The sequence below is a fragment of the Symphalangus syndactylus genome, chromosome 17, assembly GCF_028878055.3.
Source record: "Symphalangus syndactylus isolate Jambi chromosome 17, NHGRI_mSymSyn1-v2.1_pri, whole genome shotgun sequence".
Classification (NCBI taxonomy): domain Eukaryota; kingdom Metazoa; phylum Chordata; class Mammalia; order Primates; family Hylobatidae; genus Symphalangus; species Symphalangus syndactylus.
Window position 1 is genome coordinate 92,145,211 of NC_072439.2, and position 26,621 is coordinate 92,171,831.

At 36.2% G+C, this 26,621-nt stretch overlaps 1 protein-coding gene across 4 annotated transcripts in view; it reads left to right on the forward strand.

Annotated features, from left to right (window-relative positions):
• The window catches only part of IL1RAP (interleukin 1 receptor accessory protein), a 216,172-nt gene that overhangs the window by 32,957 nt on the left and 156,594 nt on the right, over nucleotides 1-26,621 (forward strand). The window contains exon 1 of one of the 4 annotated variants that reach the window (XM_063620543.1): nucleotides 7,915-7,935. The exons of the other annotated variants lie outside the window; for them this stretch is intronic. The gene's annotated coding sequence lies outside the window, so the exon portion shown is untranslated. Of the gene's footprint in view, nucleotides 1-7,914; nucleotides 7,936-26,621 lie in introns of those variants that run through there. 4 annotated transcript variants of the gene reach the window in all.

Sequence of the window (26,621 nt, forward strand, 5' to 3'; positions counted from 1 at the left end):
ATAAGAATGTGAATGGTTCTAGCATTAATAAGAAAATAAGTATTTAATAGATATCCAAGTACACTGATTGATCTTAACAACTTATGTAAATGTATTAAATTATCACATGTGCCCTGAAACTATGTGTATCTATTATGCATCAATAAGAAAATTCAGAGGGCATGAAATAAAAAATTGTTGAATTCCATTCTATAATTTAAAAAAGTCTTCATGGCAAAGTAATATTAACACAGTGAAGAGGGATGATATTTGTGACATATGTGACAGACAATAGGCCTGATTTCCATTATACGTAAAGTGTCTCCACAAATGAATAAGGAAAAGATAAACAACACAACTGAAAAAGTGTAACAATTACAAATAGAAATGGAAGTATATGCAACTCTCAAACATATAAAAATATATTCAATTACAGTCATAATAGGAGAAGGTAAATACATAGAGATATTATTTTCATATTTCAGAATGGCATTTTAAAAAGTGAATAAAAATGAAATATAATGTATTTTTAAAACCATAGATGCTGGAGCCACATGTATGGGTTTGAATTCTCGTTCTGCATTTACTAATGGTGTGGTACTGGGAAAAATTATTTAATATCTCTTATTCCAGAGTTTTCTAATCCATAAGACGAGCATAATAATAGCAACTATCTCATAAGGTTACCATAAATATTAAACAAGATATCATATGTAAAATGCTTAGCACATAATAAGTGCTATAGAAGTAGAGTGATCGTGCATCCCCTTTGTCCTGGGATATAGTCCTTGTTTACACTTGTCTGTCTAACATAATTACTAATACTTCTACTCTTTCATCTCACCAGATGCCCTCATTTAGATGATATATAGACACTTTATAAGTAATGATGAAAGTAATTCTATGTGAGGATATTAATTGTGGCACTGCTTATAATAGGAAAGATAAGAAATAATGCCCATCAGTAGATTAATTTGTTAAATATATTATAGTCCATCCTTTCAGAGAAATACTATGCAACAATCAAAAAGAAAATTAACCCCAGCAATTGTTAGAAGAGTGGTTTTCAAACTTTCTAGTTTCAGGACCCCATAAAGTATTAAAAGTCATTGAGAATCTCAAACATCTTTTGTTTTTGTGCCTTATATCTGGTGATACTTACCATATTAGAAATTAGAATGAAAAAATACATATTTCTCATAAATTTTAGAATAACAATAATGAACATATTACATGCTAAATTTATTTCTAATAAAAAAACTGCACTCTATGTAAAATTAGCATGAAGTATTTCTTTATATTTTGACTAATACAGAATATGTCTGTTTGCTTCTGTATCCAAAGTGTCATACTATCAGTTCATTCAGATTTTGGAACTTCATCATACACTCATGAGAGAATATTTTTAAAAGGGTAAATCACATTTTAGTACTATTATAGAAATAGTTTTGACCTCATGGCCCCTCTGAAAGGGTCTCTAAGACTCCCAGTGGTCTGGAGGTCACATTTTGAAAACCACTGGTTTAGAACGTAGACCAAAAAAATTTTTTTCAAGAAGGAACATTTTATTACTGATATTTCTTAGAAGTGCCTACACACAAGGATAATAAAAATCAGATTTTTAGTTAGTTTTATTCTTGTTCATGAATTATCGACCAACAATGTACCTTCTTATTGCTTGCACCTGGGGTACACTTCTCCCACCATCCCATCCTTGGCACAACACTGTGTATTAAAAACGAAACTAGACCCCAAATCATCTATTGCCAAGTAGGTTGAAATGTTAACTATTTCAATATGTTAAAAATATGTTGATGCTAATATCTAAAAATTTGTATATTCATTCATGATCATTTTAATTGGAATGAAATATCTACACCAAAGCAATTTTTATCATAGACCGTGAGACTAAGTGGGGGATGAGTGCAAAATACCTTAAGAGGGAAAAGAAAAACAAGTTAGCAATCATTCTCTGTAATCCAAAAAGAAGATACAAACACACTCATACTAAAACAGATACAGTTACAGCAATGTAGGTGGCATTTAGATCTCTGAAAACTTGAAGAAAAAAAGTTAATTATCATTCTGAGATAATTATCACTGTAAATTAAGTCATTCAGCCTCTGTTTTTACAACCTGGCATTTTCCACAGAGAAGAATAATCTGCTTTTCTACAGAATCTTATTTTCCAGGATCTTCCACAAGTTCTGCCAGCATAGCCCTGACTCACCAGCTGGGGCTCCCTGAGCAGAGACAGGAGCAGAGAGAATCCCCAGTGCATGTGCTCCAACAAACTTCCTGGAACTCTCTATGCATTTTGTCATGACAATTAGGTTGTGCAGTTACATAAAATATTCTAAACATCTTAATTAAATTAGATTCCAGGAAATTAAACTACAAAAGATAGGAGATGTAGAGCATTACTTTCAGTACAGCTCCAAATAGAAGAAATAGGGTCAGTGTGAAAAGCCCATTATAAATCCAAGGTGGTGAGCAAGTTAAGTCTGACTAATGCAAATTCAATCAATTTAAATGCCTAATTTATATCTTTAAAGATGACGAAGGAAAAATAGGGCAAAAATTTTTCATGGTTGGGAAATAAAGAGAAAAATGACAGGGAGGGTGAATGATATTGGTAATGGCACAAAAATCCCCTAAGATTACAGGATGTCAGAAGTGAAAGTTATTTTATAGAGCATCCAGACCATTTAGACCAACTCTTTTATTTTTTCATGAGAAAGTAAGGCCCAGAGAAGCTAACGTAATAAGCCTTGATATTTTTAATGTTGATTTATTTATCATCAGATAAACCATAAAACATATAATACATCTTGGAATCTCCTTGTTTTATGAAGGAACACATAGGTATTTGATAGGGTTTGGCTGTGTCCCCACCCAAATCTCATCTTGACTTGCAGTTTCCATAATCCCCACGTGTCATGGGAGGGACTCAGTGGTAAGTGATTGGATCATGGGGCTGGTTTCCCCTATGCTGTTCTTGTCATAGTGAGTGAGTTCTCAAGAGATCTGATGGGTTTATAAGCATCTGGCTTTTCCCCTGCTTGCACTCATTCTCTCTCCTGCCACCCTGTGAAGAGGTGCCTTCTGCCATGATTGTAAGTTTCCTGAGGCCTCCCCAGCCATGTGAAACTGTGAGTCAATAAACCTCTTTTCTTTATAAATTATGCAGTCTCTGGTAGTTTTTCATAGCAGCATGAGAGTAGACTAATATAGTATTCTTTTGTGTACTCTTTCATCTAACATCTAAATTTTGACATTACATAAGATTCAACCATACTGAATATGATACTACACTAAATCACATCCAAAGTCAAAAATAATGATTTGAAATTTATAATTTTTGATTAGTCACATCATTAAATAAAATTCAAAAACACTGTTTTGATGCTTGTCATAGGTAACGTGCCTAATCCTCTAGAGGAGCAATGAAATGAATTTAACAAGATTTCCAACCTCTGGTGATTCCACTATCAAAGGGACATTAGGTGTAGACAAACACTATAGACTTTACAGGAAAAAACATACATCAGTATAAATGAAGACCTTTTACAAGAGGCATTGAGAAAATAGATTACAAAGAATTTAATTCTATTTAGGTAGCTCAGGAAATCTCATGAAACTGAGAAAGGATCTTGAAGGAATCATAAGACTTCAAACATAGATGAGGAAAGTAGGCCATTTCAGGTTGAAATATACACACAAAGGCAGAGAAATAGGAAAGTCTAGAATGGATTTTAGTTAAGACAATTATGCCGGCTGTGTATATTTAGTGTGAGGGGGAGAAGGTGGAGGTGCAGTTGGCTTACTGATTGCAGTGCTTCCCCTATACACAGCCTCTTCTTTGAGAACACTCATGCATCGAGCCCTCACTCATGGCCTTCTCTTAGATAGACATGATTATGACCACATGTCCTTGTCTCCAGTTTTCCTTCATTGGATTAGAAGTCAGCTACTTCACAAGCTGGCCTAAAACCTATACGTTGGCTTGGCAAAAAAAGCTAATCAGACTCCTGATTGTATAAACTTAGATGTACAATGTTTCAGTGGAAGATAAAACTAGAAGAGAATATACGGAGAAAAACTGTAAGATAGAATCAGGGCAATGATGCAAAGAAGGAGAGAGACCAAGAAGTAACTTATTAAATATTATAGATGGGACATAAGTAATTGTGGGAAAAAACCTGTCTGTTGATAAAACAAATAACCTTTAATAATATTTATCTATTACAATGAAAACTATGCATACCATCTTAGTTTCTCATCTGTATTTGCTTACCTTTCTCCTTTCTCCTTTATTTTCTATCTGTGGCTTGTCTATTCCAATGCAATTGAGCATATTTCTCACGATGGATCTGAGGACTAGTTCATTTCACCAAAATTAGTTTAGGAGATTGCTAAGAAACTCCTGAAGGACTATATAGGTTTAGCCAGAATGAAGAAGATACGATAATATAGAGGTATATATCTTAAAGCTAAGAAATCATTTATATCATTAAGTGTGACTTAAAACTATTATATGGTAGAAAATAGATAAGGAGGGTAAAATGGAGGTGGTAATACATACATTTTAAACTTGTGTATGATGAACAAAGATGTATTTGTTAAATATTTGCATCTGTGCAAACATTCAAAATATTGATAATACCCCTATTAGAACTAATACCCTTGGAGTTATAAAAATAGGGAGCAATACACAAAATTTTCGCCCATCATATCATCTATGTTGGATGTGCCACATAGATATTCATAAAGGCACCTTACAAGTTTCTGATAAATGAATCCTAAAAAAAGATGCAATAAGAAATCTATGAACCAGGCACAAGTAGTTTTACAATGAAGATTTACCTACAATAGAAATCTTTTTTATTTTAAATAGCAAGAAACTAACACATGACTTTGGCAGCCTATGAGTGACAGGGAGTTGAAAATGGTGGCCTGGGTGAAGTAAAGCCCAGACTCCAGTGTTTCTACTGCATTCTTACATATTAAATGTGTTTTGGTTTGGGGCCTTTAAAACAGGAAACTGATTTTACTTGTTAGCCATCAACAGAAAGTGATATTTGAATTATCACTATGATTTACTTTGGGGTTTTGATTTTAAGAACCAGAAACCATTTCTCTGTGTCTCTGAATGTGTCCAAAGATACATAATCTATCAAGTTGTGAATTAATTCTTGAAAAGTGAAGAAAGAGAACTAGAGAATAAGAAGACTTGATAAGTTTCAGAAGACTTCCAGTTATTTGGTCAGGAATTTAATGATAAAATAAAAGGCACAGACGAATCCCCCAAAGCATTTTGGTTTGAATTAGCAATATAATTCCCTTAGTTTCCCACTTTTCTTTACACCAATCTGTATTATTTCTATTGCAAATAAGAAGCTGAATAACTGTGCTCAGATGTGCTTTTGAAGGCACCATGTAATGGCCAATCTGCACAGACTTCTAATTGCCTTAACTTGAAAAGGAAGTACACTCTTAAAAAAAAAGGAAAGAAAGAAAAAGAAAAAAGAACATAACTGCCGGCAAAGCCAAACTGCTATCTTGATAGCATGCAGAATAATTATAGCTTCTCCTCTTTGCCGATGACACCTCTTAAACTTAAGTCACCCTTTATCAAATGTGTTTTTCAGTGTTAGTAAAGGAGAATAGTGACATAAGATTAAAGACATGATGAAAAAAATATCTAGTCACTAAAGGTAACATTAAGGATTAATTTAATGTCAGTATTCTAGTCAATTGAAAGGTAATTATCTTCATAGTAAATATTAGCACATATGCCTTATGAGGTAATGACTTTTAAAAGCTGGTACTTGCAAGACTGGTTGAGAAAGAGTTTCAGTTGTAAAGCTTCCCACAAAAGTAAAAAGTAAAATAAAATAAATCTACATATATACAACTGGGCAAATGTTTGAGCTTTTCCTTAACGTATTCCTAAGTGGCCTGGAACAACTGAATGATAACATAAAACCGTCCTTGTTTTAGGGAGAAGTCTCAGTAGCACCGTTCTTAGTAATGAAGATTTTATCCACTGCCAAACAGTCTTTGTATGTTAGGATGTCAGAGCAGGGCTTCACCCTTTTGGTGTGAAAAAACAGAGTGATTCTTGTGAAGGTGAAAAGAAAGGAAGGGATCAGGAGGAAGAAGGCAGTGGACCAAATGAATGGTAATGAGTTCCGAGGAGCCGCTTAATCATTCGGCTACCATGGGCTTCTATTTGGATAGGACCAAAGAAGCTTCATTTAATGAGAAGATTTATCTTTGGTGCCTATGTAGAGAGAGATGATCTGACATTGTTTAAACAAGCAACATCAGAATGCAGGGGTTTAAGGCTGGTGTATTACTAAAATGCTCAAGGAATCCCATAACAAATACCTTCAAAACACACAATCTAAATCCTTTTTAAAGGGCACCTCACATTAATCCCTCAGCTGGGGTTCCTCATTTTTATAGCATCATTTATCACTTTAATGTAACATTAGTTTAGTGGCTAAAAGCCATGGTAGAAAACCTGCACCGAATTTTGGAACGTTAATGACTTAAGCAGAAAGGAAACACTTGAGAGACCAGCCGGTGCTCTAGTTCTTTCCCTAGGTTATAATCACAGATGTAGGAAGCAATTGCCGCTATACAAATAATACTGCAATGTGGTTAATGTTGGCAAGACCAGACTTATTTGTAACGCTAAAGGGTAAATAACAAAAGGTTTGACAAACTGACTCAAGCAAGAAATGTGTATTTATGAGAGGAGGGGCCGGGTGTGGGGGCAGTGGAAAGAGGGAGAAGAATGAGATCAAACAGTTCTCTTCATTTATTACAGATTTTTCTAAAGGAAAAACAACATAGGGGTGGAGATAAGATGTAGGGGGTGGAGGGTGTAAATACCAGGGCATCCTAGCAGCACAGATGGCATTGGGGACTTACTGCCTCCCACTACACCTCAGCCTATGGATGCTGCATAAGAATAGGCATGGATGTGGGTGTGAGGAGACTTTTGAAGCCACTCTATTTAGAAGAGGAGAATCCCAGCATTTGTAAATTCAAATCCCACATTGCTTTAGCAACTTTTTTTTTTTTTCTTTTTGACTAAAACATATCTGACCCTTTCCTTAACTTTTAGCATGTCTGTCTTGGGAAGGACATTTATCTTTCTTTAATTGCTTTCTCACATTTATGAAATGGACCTGAACTGGGAATGGTGAGGATGGGGCTGTCTAGATTAACTCTTTAAGTCCTTTCAGCACTAATCTTTTATGGGTTTACTTCACTCTTATTATAGGAGCTGATTATGTGTTTTTCTTTTAAATAATATCCTTCGTGCTATGATTGCATCATATCAAAGAGCTAACTCTGTAAGCATATGTTTTAAGCTCCAGAATTTCTCAGAAGTGGAGCCATTCAGGAACTTCTCGGCAGCCTCAATATCATGCTTCTTAGACAGCTTCCAACTTCATCTCCAGGTGAATTCTTCCCTAACATCTTTTTGGTTCAAAAGGGTAAAAAACAAACCAGTTTTTCATTCTGTACTTTATATAGCCCATGGTGGGCATTTCCCATCTGCCCCATCTCTTCTTCTGTCTTTGGAGCCCATCTGGCTTTTGTTTTAATCTCTAACACAGCAGATGACATTCTCTGCCAGCAAGTCCTATTTTCAGCTCTCTTGGGCAGGCTACAGAAGCTGAGCTCTGCTTCCAAATTTACTGCCGGTTTTAAAACAATAAAAATCTAGTAGTTATTATTTCCCACTGACCCAGGCAGGGTCTAAAACGATGGACTTCAAATTTTCTGCAAAGATTTGAGAGCCCGATTGGAAAGTATAGGTCTATGAAATTATTACTTCAGAATGGTTCTGCATGGCTTGTGGATCTCTGAGGAGTTCTGGCGTGCTGAATTGGGAGTCTTCTTCATCACAACCATCATCAAACAGTGCCTGGGGAGGTAGGTCAAGCTGTGCTCTCTCAGTCTCCTATTCTAGATAGTAGAGGTTGGTGATCCCCACCTGCTAGCTGGAACTTAGTGTTTTAAGAATGGATCCTCATCTAAGGCAACTCTATGGGCCCTGGCAGCTAATGTGCCCCAGCTTGCTGTTTTAGCTTCACTTCTTGGTGTTGTGACTTGATATTCAGGCCATCCGCTACTGGAGCGGCCACATCTAGGGTTGTTCAACATAATACAATATCATTTCAGCCACTTTTAGAGTTGTTGTGGGATTTGAATAATAATATGTATCGAAGCACATGGTAAAATCAAGCATTAAAGCACTATTGGACTGAGAGGTGGTTATGGGACCAAATCATTTATTCACATTGCATCCCTCTTACAACTATGTTTTAGAAAATATTTAAGGAATGTAATAAATAATTAACAAGAACTCAAGAGGAATACGGGGAAAAAAGCTATTGCAATCGAGTGGGATTATGGTTGAATATTTTTTCTTTCATTTTAATTTTTATTTAGGTTGGTATATGTGTTTAAGAGTTTTAAAACTTTTTCAAAGGGAAATAGGAATGAGGAAAGAGCTTAAGAGGTACTGCCTAGTTTGGCATTCAAGACTTTCTATGATCTGACTACATCTCTCTTTTTACATTTCCCACTTTATTCCTCTCTCTTCATCACCACCTCACTCCACCCCACACAACTATTTCTTCACATTTTACCTTCCCTGAGCATACTTTGTTTTTTGCCTTTTCTCTCAACCTAGAATGCCTTTTTTCCCCATATAACTATATTTGTGAAAATGATACATGTTGTTTATATGCAAAAAACTCACATTTTTTGTTACCCTGAATCAAATATATGTAGATTTGCCTGATCTCAGCCATCATGAAGGGGTAAAGGGGTCTCCCCACTCCTTCTGAGTCATGCAGGAAACTGGAGGGCTTGCAGAGCCCAGAAACCTTGGAAAAGAGTTTCTCAATCTTACTTATTCATGGCTGCTCCTACCAGTCCTGAAGATAAAGGAAATGCCACTTTTATACAATTTTCTTAAAGGTTGGTAAACAATATTAAATGTCTAGAAAAACCTTCATGGATGAGTCAAAACATGTGTATGGCTAAATTTGGCCCACAGGCTGCAAGTCCGCAACCCCTGTCTTAGACTTTAGGATACAAAGTCTTGCTTATCCATCAAGAATGGTGAAAAGGGAGGTAAAGAGGCATGTTTTAAAATAGCTTTTCATTTTTATAAATTTCTTACAACTCTGAAAATAAGACAGAATTTGAAGTTGGATAAATTATCCTATTCCATACTGAAACTCTACAAAGTCTTCAAAGTTTAGCTCAGATACCTTCTGTGACTTTCATGGAGCCAATAACTACTTCACTTAATGAAATTAATTGATATCTCCTCTATATCTGACAGCGTTCCCTCCCTCCCTTCCTTCCTTCCTTCCTCTCTTCCTTCCTTCCTTCCTTCCCTCCCCCCTCCACCCCTTCCCCCTCCCTTCATCCCTCCCTTCCTTCCTTCCTCTTTTCTTCCTTCCTTCTCTCTGATCTAATTTGATCTTACCCTAGCAGGTGACTACTTTTATTGTCCCATGCCCATTTAAATACAGGTTGAATGAAGCTCAGGCAAATTAGCAACCTGCCAAATGTCATCCGATTAACTGACAGTGTATCTCAGATTCAGACTCAAGAGGGAGTGTAAATTCAAAGACTGAGCTCTTAACCAACGTGCCATGGAAATTATAATCTGATGTAGACACAGTAGTTAATTACCCAAGCCATTACTCCTTTAAAAAAAAACTTATATGGATTTAAACAGGGCTGCCATATATTAAACTACTTTACAGACTTATACATTTCCCCATCTATACTATGAGTTTTTGAAGGGAAGAATTATATGTGATTGATTTATTGTTCTCCAGTAGCACCTGGCATAGTAACTCTTCCATAGCAAGCATCAGTAAATAGGTATTGAACTGATTATCTATACTGGAACATTGCAAATCCCATACCCTCAGCCTTAAACTAATGAAACTACTGCTCCTTCCACCTCCTTTCACACAGTCAGAGTCAGAAACACATACTCACAGCACCAGGTAGAATTTAATATTCCTATGGGCTTCATGCAATGGAAAACAACCGACAAGGAACCAGAAAGTATAGGTTTAAGTTTTGATTGTGTGAGTCCATGTTTTACAAGTCATTTCTATTCTCAGTCACTTTTACCCAACAACACAGGGTGTACACTAAATGATCTCCAGTCTCCTTTCAACCTTGGTTGTGCATAAAAATGGTTCTGGAGTCAGACACAGCAGGATTCAAATATAACAATTCCAGTTTTCTTGGCTGTATGACCTGAAACAAGTTACTTAATCTCTAATATAAGTAAAATATTTACAACAGTACTTGGCAAGTAGAATGCTCTCAATAATTATTAGATACTTTTACTATCATACTGTAATTGTTTATTATAAATCTTTTAAAGTGAAGTTAAGACACGTGTATATGTGTATATATGTTATGTATATTAATATGGTAGCTTATTTTTGATTATGTGCTGATGATAATATATGCTTATAGCTTTTGTAAACGCATGTCATATTGTCTGTGGTTATTTATAATACTGTATAAGACACTTATTGACATTTGCAAACTGATAAATTGAATCATGCATGGAGCTGTTTTATAGCTAACATCCTTTTTAATTTATTTCTCACTCACTTGACTGGATTCATCTTTTCAAGATGAATTGGCCAGATTTATGGCTTTTTGTAGGCACAGCTCATGGCAGATCCTTAGGCGCTGTTAGGAAAAAGCAAGATTAAGAAAACAAATCCTCTGTATTTATTAATCTCTCTGAAAATTCATTAAGGATTCTACTTTCACCAAGAGAAATCAGCAGAGACAAGCAATACACATAACTTTTGTCGAGAAAATAGTGAACCTTCTCTCCTTTGGGGAGAGCTGTAACATTTTAGGAACTTGTCTTGAAATATAAATCTACTGAAGACCCAACTTTCATTTAGTTCTGTTAAACTACAGCCTTTAGCTTCAGTCCTATACAGATCTTGTGGTTCTTTACTATGTAGCTATAAATCATCTCATTTGTTTTTACCCGGTAGCGAAAACATTGAATCAAATTATGCATAAAACAAAATCCTGTCTTGCCCATCAAACTTCTCTCCAAGTTGAGATGGATAATATACAAGCTCCTAAGGGACAGACCTGTCCAGACAATTATTTCCTAAGGATCGTAACAGGACAATTTTACTCTCTATTGTATTGACATTTCCTACTCTTCTATTTTAATTCCAAGTGGATTCATAGTATTCAAAACAGGGGGAGAAGGGACAGAATTTCAAACCAAAATTGAGTACACACTTTCCAGTGACTCAAATTGCTACTTAATTCCTCCTTAAAGTTAGTTGCTATGCCTTTGTCAGTTTTCCTTTCTTGCTTCGTTAAGTCAATTAGGAGGAGTCTGAGATCAATGTTTATTAAAAATTATCTTCTCCAAAGTATAATATTCTCTAAAATGCTACTTTTCCCCCATGATTGAGATTCACCCTTTCTCTAATAAATAACTCCATTAAAATGTATTACAAACTTAATTCAAATGATCCAATAGTCTAGGTTTACTCAGAAGACAGATAGGAAACACTTAGTTGGTTAAACAGAGGAAGCTGAATATAAACAATTATTAATGATGACAAAAGAGTAACTATCAGATATAAGGAAAGTATGGTACCCTAGGGTGGAGGGAGTACCAAAGAAGGGATAAAATTGGAAGGCATTCAGACCTCTGCCATAGGTTAGCAGAGATGGCCAGAGCTGGTCTGCAGTTATAGGGCAAACAATAGGCAACTCTCTAGGGAGCAGGTAAGCTGTAGGTGATTGGCAACCTGTGTTGAGGCCGTGTATTCAGAGTCCTGGTACTGACAGATAATGGGAACAAGCTTGCAGATAAAGTCACGCTGGGCACATGACTCTCCAGGCTACTGGGCACATGACTCTCCAGGCTACTAGCCACTTGGGCTTATCCAGACAGTCTGAACAGGTGGTTATTTTTAGATCTGTAGGTGGCTTTGGAGGTCACTGAATCACCTTCCTTGACAGTTGAGAAAAGTGAGTCTTGAGCAAAAAGGACTTTCCCACATTTATACAAAGGTGTAGTGGCAGAAACAAAATTGAGGTTTGGATACAATGGCTGGCAGGTTAAGATTAAAAATCAAAACCAAAGTCACAGACTAACACACAAAACCACTTTCTAGTTTTGTTTTAACTTTATTTCCACAACTGGTGAGTATAGCTATAAGAACAATCACTTGTGTGCAATTAGTCCATTTTGGTTTATGTTAAGAACCTTCCATGCTATGACCTGAGTGCACGATCTAATTTGGGAAATGCAAAGGTTTTCTGTCCGAGGGGATCTTTTCATCATTAGCATGTTATGTTCTTACTCTTTCTGGAGCAACCATTTGGAGCGTTTTCTCAAAGACACTTTTATCCAATTGCTTCATATACTTACCCATTCCTAAATCCCTTCACTCTTTGAGTCCTAGCATTGCTCTGACTTTCCTAGCATTGCTCTGCCTTTCTCAGAGGAGAAAGCACAGTACAAAATGCTGGTTGCTAAGCAGTGCCTATTTTTACTCCACTTGAGCAGAATAGAGACCCACTCAATGAGCTTCTATCATTGAGACTAGTGATGAAACAGCTACTGCAGTTTAAAAATGTATCAGTGTTTCTCTGTGGAATCCATAGCAAGGCATCTGGGGCAAGAGTGTGAAATTTAGACCAAGGGCCTGCCCAAGGTAGTTATTGACATAATGATTGGAAAAACTCATAAATACAGACATCAAGTATTGGTTGAGCACCTACTATGTTTAAGGTACTGCATTAGGCAGTTGGAATAAATTATTGGACTAAACAAATTTGGTCCCTGATTTCATAGTGCCTACAGAGTAAACGGAAAGACAGACAAAAAAAAACAGAAGCGCCAAAATGACAAATCGTGATAAGAAATAAACATGTTGCTAAGAAAGAATAGCAAAGAGAAAGGGAGTTAATTTTAAGTAGGTTACAAAGAGGAAGACTTTCTGAGGCCTACATGCAAAGACCAGGAAGGAGTCAGGCAGAAGCATCAGTTCCTGAAAATATTTGGGTGAGGCTGGGGTGAGTGTGGGGGGCTGTGAGAAGTAATAGGTGGGCAATCCATTGCCTCTACAATTAAAATACATCCAGTATCAAGAGCTTCTTGCAAACTTTACTTCTAAATCCTTAGCCCAAGCCACCATCATTTCTCACCCAGATTGTTGCAATGGCTCTGCCTTTCTGCCCGCAGTCAATGATTCCCCAAACACTCAAAGAGATCCATTAAAAATGGATCAGATTACGGTAATCCCCTGCCCAAATTCCTCCAGCAGTTTCCTATCCCACTTTAGGCATGAGAAAAAATACCTTACAACAGCTAAAAGGCCAACCTTTTGTATCTCTGGCCAACCTCTGTTGGCCAAAACAAATCGACTTCTCCTCCTCCCCTTGTCCACTCCGTTTCAGCCACACTGATGTCTTTGCTGTTCCTCAAACACGACCAGTTTGCTCCTACCTCAGGACACTTGCAGTTGCTATTTTATCTTTCTGGAATCTCTTTCTCCAGTTAACTGCATGATTTACTGTCTTGCCTAATTTAAGTCTTTGTTCAAATGTCACCTTCTGAAGTAGACCACCTCTGACCACATACAAAATTGCACTATCCCCAGCACTCTTCTCTTTTTTTTTGCCTTATTCTTCTCAATAAAACTTATTGCATCTGACATACTATATATTCTGTAATTTATTTTCCATAAATGTGGAAAATAGAGTTTTAGTAAGCTTCCTTGAATGGTGAAATTTTTTAAATACACTTTAATTTTTAGAACAGCTTGATGTTTTCGGAAAAATTGAGGAGATAGCACAGAGCATTCCTCCATACCTGACACCCAGTTTCTCTTATTATTAATATTTTACTTTAGCATGATACGTTTATCATAATTAAGGAACCCATAATGATACATTATTACAAGCTAAAATCCATTGTTTATTCAGATTAATTTAGCTTTTGTCTAATGTCTCTTTTCTAATCCAGGATTCCTTCTAGAATATTCATTCAATTAAGTTGTAGTGTCTCCTTTAGGCTCCTCTTGGCTATGACAATTTCTCTGACTTTTTCCTGTTTTTACTGACCTTGACAACCTGGAGGAGCACTCGTCAGAGGTATTGTAGGATGCTGCTCTGTTGGACATTTTCTGATGTTTTTCTTGTGATTAGACTGAGGTTATAGGTTTGGGAGACAAAGTTCACGGAGGGAAAGCGCCATTTTTGTTACATCAAGAGTCTTACTATCAATATAAATTATGACTGATGATGCTGACTGTGATCACCTGGCTGAGATAGTGTTTGTCAGATTTCTCCACTGCAATGTTCCTTTCCCCCCTCTTTTTCTTACTGTGTTCTTAGGAAGAGGAAGTCACTATGCACAGCTACCACTTAAGAAGCTCTAATTCCTGGAAGGAACAGTATCTATGTAAATTATTTGAAATTCTACTCCATGGAGATTTGTCTCTTCTCACCTATTTGTCAATTTATTCAATTTTTTATCAGTATAAACTCATGGATATTTATTCTGGTAATAATCCAATACTACTATATTTTGTGGCTTCAGTTGTTCCAACTTTGGCCATTAGGAGCACTTTCAGTTGCCCTTATACCCATTTAATATATCTCCATTAATTTTTCTTTTCCTTTTTTTAGTGTTTTCTAACTTTCTGGTGTTGCAAGATGTTCCAGGCTCATTGTATTTCCTGCCCCAGTCCTAAAATCAGCCATTTTTCTGAGGTAGCAGTGAATCTTTGTCAATCAAATTATTTCTATCTCTCCAGCACCCAGAACATTACCTAGCATAATAGGGTTATTCCATAAATATTTATTGAATGGATAAATTAATAAATTGGAAGCAAGGGTAATGGATAGGGCAGTTAGTGTCAAAAGTCCCTCCCCGTATCTGACTTTCCTCTCATCATGGCAAGTGGGATCCAGTACTTCAGGATAAACCCTTTCATGGGCACTATTGCAGAACCTGAATTTGCTTCCCTCTCAAATGTTACTATTTGGGGAGCAATCATCCCAAGAAAAGTGTATGAAAACTCACAATTTGTTTATTTTAAAATTATAAGCTTTGCCTGTTTAGTCAGAATCAATCACTGTCTACTCAATACTTTCCATTTTCTCATTCCCTAATTAAGTACATATAGATTTTTTTATCTTTAGTTGTCTGCCTCTTGCTGTCTCTCATTAGGCTTTGAATAGCTTGAAAAGAATCATGTCTTATTTTGTTTAGTGCCCAAAGCACCAAGGGAGCTAACACACAGGAAGTGCTCAGCAAGTGGATAAAATGATGAGTAGCACAAAGAGCAAATATGAGAATAATATTAACTGTCATTGAAGCAATAATAATTCAAATTCCACTGCAGGCATAATCAAAGATCTAAGCTTTTTAACTATAGAACAATTGCCTGAAAAAGAGTGTGCTTCAATTTTGAACACTTAAGAGTCAGAAAAAATTCTTAAAAATGAAGTCATTCTTCCAACTAATGCTAAATAACCACCTTTTCTCCCCCACTTGTTTCTGTTGTTTTCCATAAATTCTAGTAAACAACAGTCTCTTTCTGAATGCACAAAACTCTTAAAATATTCCTAAAGTATGGTTTAACTCCTTCATTTTAAAGAGAGAGAAATTGTGGCCCAAGGAGTAACATAATCTGTTCGTGGTCACACAGGACTAAGTTTAGATGTCAGCCTCACTGCTGTCTACCAACAGGGTTCCATTAATGTTAACACATTTGCACACAAATGGACACTTCATAGTTAACTTTTACGTGGAAAAATACATGTTTGTTGAATAAAAGAATGGATACTGTAACAGAACTAATTCAAAGTTTGAATAATTTTAAAGCATTTAGTATTCCTTTAAGTGGAAAAGGAGCTGCATATTTAAAATTTATAAAAGACAAAGCTATTATTTCAAAATAATAAACAGCTAACATTTAATCAGAATAGAAAAGGAAAAAAACTAACATATATCAAGTACTTGCAGTGTACAAGTTGCACTTACATGTTATTAGCTTAAGGTTTTAAAACTAATCCCAGCACTTTGGGAGGCCGAGGCGGGTGGATCACGAGGTCAGGAGATCGAGACCACGGTGAAACCCCGTTTCTACTAAAAATACAAAAAATTAGCCGGGTGTGGTGGCGGGCGCCTGTAGTCCCAGCTACTCGGAGAGGCTGAGGCGGGAGAATGGCGTGAACCCGGGAGGCGGAGCTTGCAGTGAGCCGAGATTGCGCTCCAGCCTGGGCGACAGAGTGAGACTCTGTCTCAAAAAAAAAAAAAAAACAAAAAAAAAAAAACTAGATGGGTTTTGTTTGAGATGTGAAACAAGTCACCTCCCCCATCCCATCCCCCCACATCCCGGCCATCACATAGCTATTTAGTGACAGAGCAGAAATTTACTCATAAACTCTATGACTACCACACCTGGCTATGTTGTCTTTACTACCCTACAGTATTTCAAAACTCCAGGTCTTGAACAATTCTGCTTATCGATCTTAAATCAAGTTTCATTGTGCTTTTGTTACACATCCTATTAACACAATTGAATTAATTGTATTGATTCAATTAATTATTTGTGGTGTTCTTCATTCAATACAATTTAACTCAAACAATATTTATTTACTTCTTGCTGTGTTTAGGGCACTATATCCTATGTGCTGGGCAGAAGTAAAAAGATAGGTTCATTTGTATCCTAAATGGGAAAGACACACTCGGATTTAACTCTAATTGAAGGGAATATAAGGAAAACTTCTTAAACAGATGCACAAAGTGCTTTATGAAGTGTTGTACATGTGTGTTTGTATATAGTAAGAGTACTGACTGGTGTGTGTGTGTATGCATATGAAAAATCAGCACCATAAATTTCTAGTTGTCCTATATGCATATCATGTATATGTAAATATATGCATATAAATGCTATTGTGTAATTTTAGTAGGTTCCTTAAATTTTATCCCCTGTGACTGTGAAGCTTAAAGTGTTTATAGTCTGCTTGTACATAACTCAAAAAAATTATACATGCTTTGTATATATGTTTCTCATGATGATGATAGTGGCGATAATCTAAACACGGCTCAAGATTTTGGAGACACAATAAAAACAGAAAGAACAACAACAACAAAAAATAATTAAAGGGTTTACTGGCAAAATTTTTAAGAGAAGAGACTTTCTCACAAAGACTCGAGATTTTCTAACACGTTCATTTTTTATTTCAGACTTGGCACATTGTATAAGCATGCCTTATTTGTCAAACTCCAAATTTATAACTCTCCCTTCCTATTCTCTAGTCTCAAATTAATTTTCTCTGTCATACCTCAAAGAAATTCAGAAAAAAATGCTATTACAGTGCTCCATTTGTCCCGACATACATAAATGGTGAGTTTATAATAGTCATTTTTTCCAGCTAATCTCTTCAGAACATTTGTTCTTTAGTCATTGTGAAATTCACATATAAAAGCAGGTCACTTGCAATCTGACCTTTAAAAGTCTCAGTAATGGGCTGCACGTTTTTCTGTCAGATGTTGTCTCTTCTCCAATGTCCTTTGTAAGAGATGGTCCTAAGTCAGAAGTCATGAGCTTGTGTCCAGACAATTGGACAACAACTTCCTTTTAAAATCCCCTTTGCAAATTAAGCTATATGCATGCAAGACTTCCATAAGCAAAAAATAAAACATAACTTAAAATAACATTGCTTAAGTAACTTAATAAGCAGAACTAGCCTCCTTCTCCCTAAAGCAAAGAGGTTGGATGGAAGAGTCAAAAAGAGACCTTCATTTTTTTTTTATAAAGAACCAACATAAGATACAAAAGAACAGTATGGTATTTTAGGTTTTAACAGAATTGTTTAAAACCAAGAAATATAGATGGAGAAGACAATTTGCCAGATTGAACCAATGGAGTGATTTTTTTTTAAACTTCTCTAAACTTCTTTGCACTCTGTCAATGGCTCTCATCCCATCTTCCTTCTGTGATATCTATTTGTGAGCTCTTACCTCCTGTGAGATTTCAAAAATTTATCGCGGGCAGAGAGTGGGTCTGATTCAGAACATTCTTCTTCATAATGCTTTTCACAGCCCTTTATACATAGTAGATGTCCAGTAAGTGAGGATTGATTGGCTGCAGGCATGACAAAGGATGCAAGGCACATTATGTTTTATATATTAATTATGTATACATATGTTTTTAAGGGTACATGGATTTATAATGTGTGGTTTCTGTATCCCTGCATAGTGTTGTCAATCAGTTTCAGAGAATCAATTTTGTCCCTAGTTCTTAAAGGAAGACATGCCAACGGGTTGAGAAAGACAGCCACATGATTTAATGTTGCCAAATGCACAAGGGCTTCTTAGGTGAAAAGACATTGGCTCGTTGTATTAGCAGGGCTGGCCTGATGGAACCAAGTCACATGGTGTTGGTGCTCATGTCAGGCAGCTGCCGTCAACATTCCTGTGAAAGATGCTGGCAGTCTCCCTCTTGAGATGCCAACTCCATTTAATTAGCTTTCAGACAAGGCAATTTCACCCAATCGTTTTATACACTGAGGCTCTTTTCAAATCCTCAGCTTTGAGTTGTGGGTCTTCAAAGGTAACTAGCTTTAAAAAGTGTTGATTATTTAATATACATGGAGTATGAAAAGCATTAGTGGCATAACCCACGTGAAAAAATGATTACAGTAATTTAAATAAAATTGTCTTTTTGTGTCTTTCTCAAGGGAAAGTCAGCTTGTCTAATTAAACCTTAACGCAATATTAGGTAGAGGCTCAGAGTTAACATTTTGAAGTCTAGTAATAAAGATACTATCTCTGTATTACATGTATATAAGCAAATAACAAAGCCAAAACTGCAAGGCTACGTGCAGGCTTGTGACAGAACAAGACTACACTGAAGCAACATCATGATGAGAACCTAGTGTGGCACTCCTAGATTCAGCTTCCGTTGCTGACAATTGCTATATGTATTTGCCCTCAGGAAAGTCACATCACTCAATCTGAGCTTCACCTTAAAATGAGAATAATAATTTCTGCCTTTTTACCTTTCTTACATAATAGTTTTGAGGGTCATTATACAGGTGATAATGCTTTGTAAGGCATATTGAAGTACATCAACATAAAGAATTGTAATTATTACAACAACTTCATGAACAAACCTTTCCCTATTCTTAAATATTAATGTGGAAGCCGACTCCATAGCTTCTCTTCACCTGGTTCCTCAGACTTCTCACAATAAATCAGGAAAGCATTTTAAAAACATATGTTCTCTGCTGCAACGCTGATCCATCAAAAAGTGTTTGTTGAGTGCCTGTGCTAATCAATAAATATATATCAAATACCTATCACATGCTAAAAATTGTGTTTGATTTGTAGAGAATAAGAATCAGTATTTTCTACCAGTCCCTTAAAGTGCCTATGGTTTTTCAAGTACAGGAGACAAGTTAGAAATTCATGTTAATTTGAGGAGGTGGGGCAGGAACTTTCGTTTTGTTTCCATATAATGCACTGGACGCTATGTATGTGCTTTAAATGTATTATTCCATTTATAATAACTTACCTTTTGAGATAGAGGTTTTTAAATCTCCATTTTTCATGTATGGACACTGAGCCATAGAGAGAAGTGAAATGACATATTCCAGAACCCACAGCTAATCCATCAGAAAGCTGGAAATTCAACCCAAGCCAGAGCATGACCAAATGATGGGAAAGGCTGTCTGAGTATGGCAGGGCCTCATGGGAGCAATCCCTTCCTCTTCTGTTTTCTGTGGCTTCACTTCCACGTCTTCCACAACTCTGCTTTCTCTCTGTCTCTCTCCACCGCCCCCAGCACACCCTCCCCACCGTTTTCTCCCCTCCTTTCCTCTCTCTCTTTATCCAGTAGTTTGCTTCACAATAAATTCTCCATTTAAATGTTGCTTTGTATGTGGTGGTTTCATACGATCTCATTTATCCTCATAGAATATTTGATATCACAAAGGGAATGAGAACCCTTTCATAATTTTTACAGTTTGACAAATTGAGAAATGTTAAATAACATATCAGAAACATATAACACATTTTGTTAAGATCAGATTTAAATATCAGTTATCACAAATTACTTAGCGAAAAAAAATAAATGAGCATTTATTGAATGAATAAATACTCAAAGCATGTATTAATATTCTCTAAAAATTACTTATTACAAAGACTATAGATATCAAATCATATTTTTCTGTTGATGTCCATTACAAAATTGGAGATACATTCCAACAGAAAATACTTTTTGCAGCATTAGATATGAACACATACAAAAGAAAATTACTAACCTCATAAAATCTCACATCTAGAAGAAAAAACTCATCTGTAAAGCATTAATAATAATATTAAAAACAAATCACAAATTAGAAATGCTAAAACAGAAAATCATAAATACCCTTCATTTTCTATCTTTGTGATTTTCTATACCGATAGCTCATGGTTTAGCTTTTAGTTTATTGCTTTGTTTTTATCCCAAACTAAATACTGTGTTTTGATTTTTCTTTTCAAATATGTAACAAATTACTTATTGTTTCACTTTTCTGTGGAGAAAAGAATATTTGGCCAGGCGCGGTGGCTCACGCTTGTAATCCCAGCACTTTGGGAGGCCGAGGCGGGCGGATCACGAGGTCAGGAGATCGAGACCACGATGAAACCCCGTCTCTACTAAAAATACAAAAAATTAGCCAGGCGTGGTGGCGGGCGCCTGTAGTCCCAGCTACTCGGAGAGGCTGAGGCAGGAGAATGGCGTGAACCCGGGAGGCGGAGCTTGCAGTGAGCCGAGATTGCGCCACTGCACTCCAGCCTGGGCGACAGAGCGAGACTCCGTCTCAAAAAAAAAAAAAAAAAAAAGAAGAATATTTATACTTAATGCTTTCCCATAAGAGAAAAGATATTCAAACTCCCTTTATGGATGTGTACTGCCAATTTTCTTTCTTTTATAAATAACATTATTGTAGAATAATATAAAAATAAAACATCACAGAATTTACATACAGTCCTACCATCTTAACATTTTACTCCTTATCATTTTTATATTTAGCTGCATGGCTATAAATATAAGGGTCTTGAATTTTATTTTAAAGTTTAAATATAAGAATTTTTATATGCATAATTATAATTTCTAATTGTTGTATAATACTCTATCACATGATGTCCCAAATTGACTAAATCATTTTTCTACTTTCTAACAAAATCAGATTATGATTTTTTAAAATTGTGGTAAAATACACATAGAATAAAATTTGCTATCTTAACCATTTTTAAGTGTACAGTTTGGTAAGTTTAAATTCATTTTAAGTTTTTTTCAATAATACATGTAAAAATATTATTTCTTGTCTACATTCACATTGTTGTACAATCAATCTTTAGAACTCTTTTCATCTTGCAACCCTATCCACTGGACAATAAATTCTCATTTCCTGCTTCCCCAAGCCCTTGGCAATCACCACTCCATTTTCTGTCTGTATGAATTTCACTACTCTAGGTACCTCATATAATTGGAACCAAACAATATTTGTCTGTTTGTGACGGGCTTATTTCATTTAGTATGATGTTTTCAAAGTTCATCCGCATTGTAACATGTGTCAGAATCTCCTCCCTTGTAAAGGTTGAATAATATTCCATTGTATGTATGTACCACAATTTGTTTATCCATTCTTCTGCTGATGAACACTTGGGTTGTCTCTAATTTCGCCTATTGGAAATAATCCTGCTATGAACATGGGTGTACCGATATCTCTTTGAGAACTTGCTTTCAATTTTTTGAGTATTTCCTTAGAACCAAAATTGATGAAGCATATAGTAATTCTATTTTCAATTTTTAGAGGAATTACCATACCCTTTTCCTTAGAGGCTACACCATTTTGTGTACCACGAACAGTGCACAAGGGTCCCAATTTCTTCACATTGTCAACAATACTTGTTATTTTATTTCTTTTTCTTTTATTTTTCAAATATTAACAATTGTATTGAGTATGAAGTAGTGTCTCATCATGTTTTTAATTTGCATTTCCCTAATGATTCATGATATTGAGCTTCTTTTCACATGCTTATTGGCTATTGCCATGTTTTTGTTTGTTTGTTTGGGTGGTTGGTTTTTTTTTGAAAACACTAAGTCTGTTCAAGTCCTTCGCCCATTGTTTAATCAAGTTATTTGTATTTGTGCTGTTAAGTTATGGGAGTTCTTTATATATCTGGTTATTGGCACTTTGTCAACATTGTTTTTGCAGTGAATGTCTATGTTAATACATTTTCCTCTTGGTTTGAATTATTATTTTAAGTACATTGCCAGGATTGTAATTTCTGGTTTGAAAAATATAATGTTTTGAAGATCTTGACTTATTTGCCAAATTCCTTCTTCAAAGAATTGTGTCTAATAACTTTAGCATTATGGAAATGTAACAGCATAACTGTAATCCCAGAATTGTATTAGTGAAATTAATTTTAATTTTTTTCAATAACACATGTAAAAATGTTCTCCCTTATCTGCATTTGCATGTCTTTGATTACTGGCACAATTTTAAAGTTGAATACTGTTCCGTGTGTTTTTCGTGTGACGACCTTCCCTTATTTATTCATGGTTTGATCACATACTTGTGTATTTAATTATTAGAATTTGGATATTTGTCTCATTACATAACAAATATACTGCAATATTGCCTCTATGCATATTTTTAATTTTAGTTATATTTTAGTTTTTATCATATAAAGCTATGTGTGCATGTGCATAATCATTAATTACATATTTCTAACTTTTGAAGTGTGGTACTAGATTGTTCCTCCTGCTATATTTTCTATGATTCATTTTTTTAAAGCAAGGTCAACCTGTACAGTTTTTCCAAGGAACCTCAGAATTGACATACGGGAGCTGTGAAATTTACACAATCTGCTGCTCTCCTGAATGGTCACCAAAATGTCAGTCTACGCTATTATGTGGCCAGCTGAACATATTGGCAGAGGAAAATGCATCTTTTGGAAACACAGCACCAATAAATAAAATGGCCTTCAGGGGCAATGAAAGTGTCTTGGTGTCAGCAGCAGCAATCAAAGCCATATTGGAAGCAACATGGCCAAGTAAAGAAAGTAAAGGATCCTGGCTTCGGTGGGGGGAAAGGCTGAGGAATGCTGTCCCATGAATTTTAAAGGAACAAAAAAATTAAGGTCTGCGACCATGAAGGGTCTTTACAGGGACCAGAATGAGTGGTGATATTAAATCTTGAGACCTTGGCCAAATTCCAACATGGGTAATTACATTCGGCCAATTTAAAATTCCCTGCGCAGTTTCTAATGCAGTCCCCTTCTGTGCTTCCCGATGCCAACCTACTGCATGCTGCTGCTCTGCATTGGTAAGTAACTGTTGACCTCTAGCCTGAAGGAGGCCTTGAAGCCACCAGGGAAAAATTTATTATAAATGTCATTTCTGTCTTTCACTTCTAAAGAATCCCACTTCCAAACATGTAGGCTATTATAGAAAAGTCTAAGGATCTTTAAGTGTGGTGTATTTGGCATAGATATTCTTCCATGACCCTACCGCCCACGTTTGGGTTGTTGAGGGAGATACAAATAACTTTATACAATCTGATTTCCAGTCCAACTCTTCTAGTTCTTATTACCCGTGTGACCTTAAGCAATTCTCCCTCATCAACTTTCAAGAATCTCTCATGGTTTCAGAAAACAAAACAATTCTTTAATATAGCCAGGCCCCTCATAACTAGCCTGCAATCAGTCTTTCCTACCTTATCTATACCTACTCTCAGGAATTGAGATTCAGTCAAAAAAACTAGACCATTTTCTGTTCCCTTTCTGTGCAAATTCATGCACTTTGCCTATACCCCTGTTGTTTCTACTGTCTAAGTGACTCACACCTTCCTGTCTTCTAGAAAAATCCTATCTGTCTCTCGATACTGATCCTAAATATCAACTCCATGGAACCTTTCCTTGATTTCTCAGCTGGAAGTCGTGTTGTATTCCACAGTATAAATGTGAATGTCTATAGTTGTCATAGCTTTCGTTTTAGAAATTGACCTTTTTAAGTGTACGTTGCATTTCCTGTGGAACACAATAGAGGATTTTGCATTTACTGTTTTAAATTCTGGATTGTTTTAATCTTTATTTTCATATAATAGCCTATCTGAATGTAAAAGGTCTGAAAAAGGAAAGAATATATAGTTCGCTTGAGGCTAATAAGTATACACAAACACAGTCATCTCTTAATTTTTCTTTCCTGTGGGATTTTGGTTATATTCAATACTATATATGTGCAAGTTTTATCAAATGTACTTTAAATTTCATCACCTCTTGTGACAAAAATTGTGGCATTATTCTCTCTGATAAATACATTTTTTAAACTTTCTTTCTTTATTTATTTGAGACAAGGTCTTACTCTATTACCCAGGCTGCAGTGCAGTGGCATGATCTTGTCTTACCCAACCTCTGCCTCCCGGGTTCAAGCGATTCTTGAGCCTCAGGCACCCAAGTAGCTGGGACTACAGGCATGAGCCACTGTGCCCAACTGATCTTAGAAAGACTGTCCTGTGTATTAGGCCGTTCTTGCATTGTTGTAAAGCAATACCTGAGACTGGGTAACTTATAAGAAAAGAGGTTTGATTGGATCATGGTTCTGCAGGCTGTAAGAGCATGTCATCAGCACCTGGTTGGCTCCTGGTGAGGACCTTCGGAAGCTTACACTCATGGAGGAAAGTGAATGGGGAACAGGTACTCCACGGGGTGAAGGCAGGAGCAAGCGAGAGGGAGGGAGTGGGGAGGGGGTAGCGGGGGTGGAGGTGCCACACACTCTTGAGTAACCAGATCTCACTAGAACTCACTATCAAAAAGACAGCACCAAGCCATGAGGGATCTGACTCCATGATTCAAACACCTCCCATCAGACCTGACCTCCAGCATTGAGGAATACAAATTCAACATGAAATTTGGGTGGGGAAAAATATTCAAAGTATATCATCCTGGAAGACCACTAAGGAATCAGCAAGTCTTGTCATTCCTTCTGTCAAATTTCAGTTTTAAGAGTCGTGATAGGGATTGGGCATCTCTATTATTAAATACAAACTAACCATACAAAAACCTATAAAAGGAAATTTGAAAAACAGAGGTGATTTGGATGTTTAGCAAGGGCTGATGACTACTGTTCTAGGACAATACCGCAGTTCAGACCATTTTAAAGGTTAGGAAGCAGAAGCTCAGAAAGCAGAAATGATTGTGTCGAGAACAGACAGGGATTGTGCAGCCAAACCTAGACTGGAACTGAGGCCATCTAGCAGCAGTTAGGTGAATTAGCAGTTAGACCCCTTTGTTCTCTACATCTCCACCCCTACTTATCATCTCCAGGGTTCTATATCTGGCCTATCTGACTGGCTATTTTAACTTCTGCAGGTTACAATTATAAATATATTACAAACCAGTATGTTAATTATAGATCATTTAAAAAATTCGATGCAGAAGTCTCACTGCTGCTTTTCTTTTGCTGCTTGGAATTCAGTCAGCCAAATTTGCCTCAGGCCCAATATTCTCAAGGTTTACCTCTTGTGCTCTTACTTAATAAAGACAACCTCTCAGTTGAGGGAGCACACATGTTCCCCAAAGAGAAGCTATCATTCACCAACACGCTCATTTTCTAGGCAAGTTATGACTCAATAGCTCATGAGTTTCCAGGAATAGTGTGTGCATGAATAAAAGCTACAAGGGGAAGTATTTAATGCCAACAGGAATAAAGATATTGACTATTATATTAAGTCAAAAGTATGCAGCCTGTAGCAGTATGATTTTCTTGATCTGAATGCTAGTTACATGGTTGTGCTTCCTTTGTTAAGAGGCATCAAGCTCTACACATATGATTAGTACAGTTTTATGTATTCATGTTACACCTCAATAACATGTTTATTTAATATAATAAAAAATAATAATAACATAGCACTGCCTTAGTTTGTCATTTAGAACAAGGCAGAGAGTGGAAAGTAATTACAAGAAATTATACCTGACAACCACGTCAAATAGTTTAATGTTGTCACACTTTAAAATCCAGTTTTCTGAATTCCTACCTCTGCAATGTTGGGCAAGCCATATTACCTTCCAGAGCCTCAGATTTTCCTATATCTCCTAAATAGAAAAAATAAATACTCAGTTCATGAAGATCCTATTGTGATAACATAACATTGGTTAAACAAAAAGCACAGACTTAAAGAGCACCTGTCTCTTAGCAGAAATCAGTAACTCATTTATTTGTTCTCATTTGTTTGTTCCAGCATTCTTTCTGTCAAACACCATTCTGGAACACAAAGGCAAATAGATAAGTTACAGTTTTGCTTTTTGAGTAGCATAAGTAATATCTCCCCCCCCCACCCCTTTTCTTCCAATGCCTGATTCAAGTATAGTTTTCTAACCATTGCTCCCAACATCTGACACATGTTCTCTGGTTAGAGTAGGAGGATTGACCCTGCTTCACTCTTCCCTCCTCTCAGTGGTGTGTGAAACACCTTCCTCTGGGCTTACATGGAGTACCATACCATCTTTC